Source organism: Dreissena polymorpha, chromosome 9 (assembly GCF_020536995.1).
Source record: "Dreissena polymorpha isolate Duluth1 chromosome 9, UMN_Dpol_1.0, whole genome shotgun sequence".
Classification (NCBI taxonomy): domain Eukaryota; kingdom Metazoa; phylum Mollusca; class Bivalvia; order Myida; family Dreissenidae; genus Dreissena; species Dreissena polymorpha.
The window spans coordinates 73284743-73293591 of NC_068363.1; the positions used below are offsets into that span (position 1 = coordinate 73284743).

Genomic DNA, 8849 nt, shown 5'->3' on the forward strand with positions numbered 1-8849 from the left:
AGATTTTTATGACATTTTATTTAAAATATGACACACTGAGGAGTTATCACACCTGAACTTCAGTTTCTTGTTCTTCAGTGTGTCTCCCCAGATAAATAAAACAACTACAATTGGAAAAAGTTCAAGTACTGTTATATCCTTTGTGTACCCTTTTGTGTGCCATGTCTGTGGCCACCTTTCTGCAACCCATTTGCCTGCAATGTATATTCCAAAACCCAGCCCTTCTCCAGAGGCACGATCAGTAAACAGCTGTTCATCCTCATTCGTGCTCCAAAACCTGAAAAACATGTATACCGTTGAAGTGCTGAAAGAAAATTTTCCACATCTGCAAATCATTTTTTATGCCTTCCGTGATTCTGAGATGATGATGTGCCTTTGTTAACCCACATGTTGCATTTATTAGTCGTCTGCAAAATGGCATTCCGGGCAAAATTGCTCTGCATGCAAAGTTTAGCATGCCAATTAAACTTTGCATTTCCTTAAGCGTGCAGCGACTCTTTTGCAATAGGAGATTGAGTTTTAAAATGATCTCTTTGATTTTAGACATTGGGATACTCACCATCATGTTCTCGGAGTCTAGCAACAACCCTAAAAAACAAAGCTTTGTTGTTTGCCCTTCTGTTTTTTCGTCTGCTAATGGGACACCTAACTGTGACTAACAAGATACAAATACTGACATAAGTTCCCTGCGATGCCCTAAATCTTGCTTGCCTCCTCCTAAAAAATCATCTAAATAGTGCATAAGGTTGTTTGAACTGGACTTTTGTTTGCCTACAAATTCCGAAAAATCTGCAAATCTATTAATCAAATTGCAGCTGATTGAGCAACCAAATGGAAGGCATTTGTCAAAGTAATACATATTATCGAACATGAACCCAAGCTGATCAAAATCATGTGGAGAAACTGGCAGTAAGCGAAATGCATTTTTTGATATCCATTTTAAACAGTTCACAGTTTTTTTCCTAATGACTGAATCATTTCAACGGCCTGAGCAAAACTGCTATATTGTAATGAGCAAACTGCGGGATCTATAAAGTCATTAAGGGACTCGCCAGCTGGGTAAGAGACATGATGGATAAGCCGAAACTCACCACAAGATTTCTTTGTAACAAGTCCGATTGGTGATACTCTTAGAGTTGAGATTGGACGGTATTGAAATGACCCCTCTACCCTTTTTGAATTCACTTCCTTCTCAATTTTTCTCTTAGTATGTCAGGCTGTAATTAAGCAGATTTTAAATTGTTTGATTCTGTGGCTTTTCTTGGGCCTTTGTATTGTAATAAACCCTGTTTTAAAACCATTTAAAAGACAAACGGCCTCTGATTTATCATAAAGTTGCAAATCTTTCTCTAATTGTCTGATATTAAGAGGGGAAGGGGCTAAAGGAAACTCTGTCTCTTACCGAGCAAACATGGGGAAACTTGCAAATTTTCCACTTGCAAAAACCTTTCTTAAAATCAACGCAAGGAGGTGGGGGCAGTTTTGTTCGTGTTTCAAACACTGCCTTTGTTGTCCCTTGACTGGCCCCTGAAAAACAACGCAACCACAAGTCGGAATTTATCTTTGACATGGCATGAACAAACTACTCTGACGTTGCCTAAACTGCTCGTCATAGGTCCGCCATTGGTACCCGTCTTGTTTTCTGGCAGCTTCTCTAATAACATACATGAATTGGAGCATATCTTGAGTTTGATCAGGGTGCGCACTAAAATGGATGCTGCTAAAGATAAAAAAATGCGTCGGTCCACTCTTCAATGGAGACGATTTTATCTGTGGATGACTTCGGTTTAGCTACTATGTTCCCCCGTTCATCCACACCCAAAAGGGTTTCATTCTGTGTCTCCTTGCAGTCAACAGCTCCCTTAATTAAAGTTGCTAAATTGACATACTCGTTTTGTTTGATTTTTATTTGCAAGTTATCCGGGATCAGCATTCCTAAATTATCCCCGCCGCTCCGTAATAATTGGGGCCTGTCATTATTGATCTCGGTACTTAAATTTAAATTGAGGTTTTTACGATCTTCAAGAGAAAATGAATCTCCAATGAGTTGCTCAAAATCCACAACTTTACCTGATGGCCGTTCTTGACTGTCAGAGGGTCAAGCTTTCTCCTTCATTTTCATCATTGTCTTGTCGTCCCCTCTTCATCCCAGCCCTTGTTGTAGGGGATGGCTGTCTCCTCTTCCTTCCTGCACCTTTCCCTCTACCTGACATGCTTTAATTTCTTAGGATTCTTTTGATTATAAATTTTGTGAAAAAATAAGCTGTTCTCAGAATTGCCTTGGAAATAAAAAAGGGAGACAACTTGCTACTTCCTGTTCCTGTTCAAACATGTGCTTTTGCTAGGGGAGGCTACTGCTATAAACAATGGATAAACCAAACAACTAGGTTGCTTCCCTTAGACAATGTAACTTTGCTCTAAAATAATTTAAGCTGATTGTTTAAATTCAATAAGCTGTAATAAATTAAACGAAATATTTAATATATACATGCACCTATGATTTTATAACGAGTATTGAATGTTTTCAAACAATACAAGGCGTGCTTGATGTACGTACCTGATTGATTGCAGTGTCATTATTTGATGTAATTATGTAAAACAGGAGGTTTGCCTGTACTACTTGTGTGCTCAAAATGACTGCGGCGAGATAGGATATATTGAAAATTGTACATCAAAAACTGTACATCAAAACATAACAAAAACCCGTGTATACTGTTACTGATAAACGCTAAATTTACAATAGGACAATCCAGGTATCTGTTCCCCATAATGAAAGACAAAATTTAGAATTGTCCAAAAAAAAGTAAAATGCATGGTATATCAATCTTGATATGCATTTCTTGCCTTCACCAAACGCATGTGTATTGTGGATAAAACATGTGGCCGACATGAATATATATGTTGCAAATTGTGTAATACATGTTGCACCAGCTGTGTTTACGAGTTTGTTGCTAGTATGAATATGGTATTTGGATAGTAAAAAAATAATGCGCATTCAAATACACTAGGTAATTATTTAATTAGATGGTTCGTCCTTGTCTTATTTTTGTAGTCAACTATTTTAATTTCAGCTAAAACAAATGATAATGTTGTTGAAATATTTCGCAAATGAGAAAACATGTGAAATTGGTGCCTTATGGAGAAAATGTTTATACTTGTTATTAAAAATAAGACTCTGTTGTTTTGAATCAGAGGTTATATATATATATATATATATATTTATTTATTTATAAATATATATATATATTTATTTATTTATAAATATATAAATATATACTGAAAAGCAAATTTTAAATATCTGTTGATGAATAACATAATACCTGAATGGAACTTGAACTGGTCCAGATTTAACTGGTCAAGATTGAACTACCAGATTGAACTGGTCCAGATTGAACTGGTCCAGATTTTGACATTAACGAATATTGTACATGCATTTGTGACATATGATGGGTCCTCGATAGGAAACATGTGTCACCCATTATTCAGAACATTGAGTTGACATATACAAACAAACAGGAACTGATTCTTTCAATTAGAAAACTGTTCAATGATGTTCACTTTGCGATTTTTTATTTTAGATTGATTTTGCTTGTTTCGTGATTAGTAATGTTATTGTATAACCATCTAAAATTGAGATATTTTTATACATTGCACGTTCAATTTCTATATATAATAGTTTAATGTCTAGATTTTGACAATATTTATTAAAATAAAATCCATCAATTATACAATAATCAGAATTGTGTCAGAATTATGACTGAGTTTCTCTATTTAACATTAAATCGATGCGAATCATCAGAATGAGTAAAATTTTAACTTGCTTGTATTCTCACACCATCTAGTTTTTGTATATTCATTTATAGATAGTTAAAGTTGTATTTGCTATATCTTTTTAAATAGCGAAAGTCAATAAAGTCAAAATCAATCATTAATATAAGCGATAAATATGCCGAAGGGCTAACCAAATATTACATTTGAAATTTCACTTCTGAACACACTACATGGTAATCAATTGCAATTATTACAAACTTCGAATTTATCTATTATATTGCAAGTTTGAACTATGAATGTTGGATAAAAACCCTTGATAATTTTTATGGACAGCGTTTGTGACTATAATATGTGATACCATAATAATTACTTCCATTTCTTCTCTATACTTTGCTAACGAATATATGTTCGATGATTTAAAAGAGTGAAAAAATGCAAACATACAAATAAACTTGATTGCCATAGACAATGAAACTTTTTTGTGAATACTGATTTGAATACTGATTACTTATGTAACAATTTGCGTGAAATTTATATCAATTTTTAAATTATTTGATTGCTGGATATTTAATGTTTATTCTCTGGGAACGTGTAATTATATTTGAGTACCAATTTATCACTCAAATCCAATACCGATTCTGAACATATTAGTGTGTACGATGTTGCATTTTCGATTACGTACATATATCGTCAATTAGAATAGGGCTTGTTTATGGTAAAGAATGGAGCTTTCTCGAGTAAAATATTTTTTTATATTTACGTCTACTGAAAAATTTCTCCCATTTTCCTTGATACTTTCCACCATTTTAATAAATAATGAATTTCGCCGAAACAATGACAATAACTTAATTTCTCTAATTTTTTTATCTAGCTAAATTCACTTACCGGTTCAATACGATTAATACAAGAGCAAGGGATGACCGTTACTTTGAAACAATGAACATAATAGATAATAATGGAAAATCACTGTTATTTTTACTGTCCATTAAAAAAATTTCATTGACTGACATCTTCCCCTTATAGACAATCAAACATAAAATGAAACACATGCATAACACAACGTTTCGGTATACTGCTTTAGCTTTATTGATACATTCCTCATAAACAGTTTATATCATCAGCTAAATTGGTGAATGGCCTTTCACTCCAAAACTTGAGTCTGAAATAAATATAAAAGAAATGGGCCGTGCTCTGTGAAAAGGGGGTTTAATGCATGTGCGTTCAGTATCATCCCAGATTAGCATGTGCAGTCCGCACAGGCTAATCAGTGATGACACTTTCCGCTTTTATGTTTTTTTGTTTCAAGAAAGTCCCTTCTTAGCAGAAATCAAGTTTAGGCGGAAAGTGTTGTCCCTGATTAGCCTGTGCAGTTCGCACATGCTAATCTGGGACGACATTGAACGCACATGCATTAAACCCTCTTTTCACAGATCACGGCTCAAATGTAATGTCACAAATAATACATAATATTGCTTTGACCGTGACAGTTTATATAAATCACTTGAATTATTTTGTTATAATGTTAATTCGGAATAAATCTCAACGTTAACAGCATCAATCTGTAATTATTCGTTTGTAAGTGATAACAATATTATGATAATCGATTTAAAATAAATTGATATTGTACAACTTACAAATAACGACTAATTAATAATATTATAATGATAAACTTTATTATATATTTACAATAACTTCTTATACATTTTGCGGGTTTCGCCGACTCGCCCTTGTCTACCATATGTTATATATATAAATTAATAATGTTTCATATAGAAAAGCGAACATAAGTTAAAAAAACGTTATGTAACATCTACATGGTGGTAATCCGACAATAAATCTTATAAGCCGGCTTAATTTGTTGAATGTTTATATTTGTATTCCAAGGTTTTTTTGGTAAAAGATTGTTGACTTGAAATTTAATGCATTTTGCATAAATTGTGTCAATAACTGAATCTTAAGTACAAATTAATATATTAATTAATATAAATCAATTTGAAAAGAAATACATACGTTTACCGATATGAATTGACGCCTTTCTTGTTATTATCAGGGAACAAAACTCGAATGACGATAATAAACACGAACACTGAAATGTATATCCATACGAGATATGCGATTGAACTGTTCGATATAATACCAACTAACAAGCTACAAGGGAATATTAATTATAGAAGCATTTTGCACAATGTATTACTCGTAGATTGCTGTTGAACATGTTTTAATGTAAAATTCAAAGACTAATACAATAAATTGAATAAACATTTTCACATGAATGTTTCACACATTAAATTAAATTATTGTGCGTCCACTGGGAACATTTCCTCTAAATTAATAGTACGCCCACTAATAGTATCAGACGATTGTCAAGATTACCATCAAAAACTGTTAAAAAGTGTTCATTGTCCAAATATATACGTTTCTGTCTATGTGACAAACAAATATACGGGCACAATATTTAAATGTATGTATGTATGTAAAAGGCCCACTAATAGTACCAGACGATTGTCAAGATTACCATCAAAAACTGTAAACAAAAGTGTTCATTGTCCAAATATAAATATGTATGTCGTAACTTACGGTAAATCAGGATCGAAAAAATATCAGGGCCAACCGGCGTTTTCCATTTGTAGGCAGAGGCGGTCATTAAGATGCTCGCAACAAGCAAACTGACAGCGCCTAGGTAAAACAGCTTAATTGTCAAGCCTGAATTAAATCAAGTATAAGCTCTATGATACAAATTTCGCTTTTATATTGGAACACATATCGTTAAATCCTAAGATAAGACAGTAATGTTTAACAAACACAGGCTTTAAATGAACTGCATGTACTTCCTGTTTGTTTAAATTGAATTTGTAACTTAATTGTAATGTCAGAAGAAGTGTAATACAATTAAAGCAAACCTTGCACAACTTGATCCAATATTTTCAAAACTGTGTTTCTCTATCGTTACTGCTTGTAATTTATAGTCTTCTCTCGTCTGCCAATTTATGCGTCGAGTGCCAAACGTATATACAGTCAACATGCGACCTGTCTAGACGCCCCGACATCTTGGAAAAGCTGAAATTAAAAAATTACATTTGTGTGTTTTGTTATTTGGCTATGTGGTTAGTTTGAACGATCATCTTCAAACGTAGTTTTGAGAACTTGGTCTCGTAACGTCAAGGACAAAGGTGTATTATTAAAATATTTCCATTGGCGGAGAAATTCAAAGTCTCTGTTTTTCAAGGTCTGCATCACTATCGCCCACAGGGGATTTGCGCATGTAATGGTAATACTTAGTGCACATATATATTTTAAAGATCAATGATATCTGATATATTATGGAAGGGAAAGACCGCCAATATTATTCATCACCAGAAATTGTGCACGTGTTGAATATTCAGCTCATTTGTTTAAGTAACAGAGAATTTTTAAAATTCAACATTTTAATATCTGTTTTGTACAATTGTAAAGTGTAAAATGTTGTATTTTCCGATTCTACAAAATGTTTAAATATTTAAAAACAAACTTGTAACTTCTTAAACTACAGATCTGAAAATGAAGATAGTGCATATATAAAGTCTACATTTTCATATACCTAATAGTGTAATAATAATAATAAATACAAGATAAAAGTTCCATCTGAAAGTAAGTTGATGACAAACTACATTAGCATGTTGAATATTTTCTAAGTTGTACGATCGATTTTAGTAATCTGCTACAAGTCAGCATCTAACAAGTGTACACTATAAAAATGTACAGAATACAAGTTGACGAATCACAATTCAACATTTTACAACGCATTTTCAAGTTAAACGGTGTTAGGGTACACATTGTCATAAGTAGTACCCACTGGTGTTGGGCGCGTGGCCAAGTCACTTAAACACTACCAATAAAACTAAAAACACAGATTTGTCCTTTTGTTTGCATTATAACGTCAAAATCGTTGTAAATCGGGCATTGTTTATCGGCAATTTCGAGTCCAGCTCCATGTCGATCAGACGCTCAAGGTAAATACGGTTCTCGGTGAAATAAATATCCATACAAAACGATTATATTAGTGTTTGGTGTGGACAAAAGACAAATATGTGTTGTTAGTTGATAAACTCCTATTTGTTTATTGTACTAATGCGGATTATGTTTTGTAGCCGGGGTATTTCGATACTTTTACTCTTGTAAAAATCGGCACTGAACGTTCGGTCAGACGAGAGCCGACCTAGCATTTCTACGAGTGGAGAATTGTTTTCTTGTAGTTTATGTTGGCAAGAAGCCGTTCGTGGTCATTTTACGTCACGAGGCAACATTTCCCAACACAATGGTACATAGTTTACGAAAATCGACCGCCATTTAGGCACTTAACGGCTTAAAAATGTTAATGTAGGTGATGTTCCTGTGTCAAGAGATACCTACCTTGTATATGTATATTATATCAGAAAAATTGTTTAGGTCAAAATGATAAAAATGTTGTTTTATGACATATTGAAAGTGTTTAAGTGACATTGCCACGCGCCCAACACCTGTGCACCAGAAGAATCGTTGTTTACATTGACAATGGTTCCCGGCCCGTGAGCGAGGGATTGGTTCCTGGCTAAGACGAAAAATAATTTTGTCGCTTCCACCGCGTGTAGATTTTATGCAGACTTTACAACTGTTCAAATGTCAACTTGTTACATTGTAAGATGTAAAGATACGCGATGACTAATCTAGACGTGTTTACATGCTCACAGTGGAAATCGGCAGTTCGTTAAAGTTATTGTGGCAAATTTGTATACGTTAGCATTCACCTTTGTAAAGAGGCGTTAGAGTTGTGACAAAGTTTTGTGTGTTGTGTATGCGATTTAAAAATAAAAGTAAATGTATATTTTACATTTTTAACTTTTTTTTTCGGCGTAGCTGTTTAACGTCGCTCTTGACCTTACCTGACCTCTGTAAGTGTCCAATAAAATTCAAATAAAATTTCCCGCGGCTAGACACGAATAAATACATTTCATTTATTCCATTGGCTGATTTGTCAAATTGAGCATACCACTTAAACTTTGTAACACTGTTTTACTGCGTGTTTAGCATGAAACAAGTTTATCTATAATGAAAAGGTTTGA

At 33.7% G+C, this 8849-nt stretch overlaps 1 long non-coding RNA gene across 1 annotated transcript; it reads right to left on the reverse strand.

Annotated features, from left to right (window-relative positions):
- Nucleotides 1–4835: 4835 nt before the first annotated feature.
- On the reverse strand, nt 4836–6468 carry LOC127844634 (uncharacterized). The gene is made up of 3 exons (XR_008032847.1): nt 6349–6468; nt 5782–5857; nt 4836–4930 (listed from the first exon to the last, which is right to left on the reverse strand). It is a non-coding gene; the product is annotated as an uncharacterized LOC127844634 (long non-coding RNA).
- Nucleotides 6469–8849: the final 2381 nt, after the last annotated feature.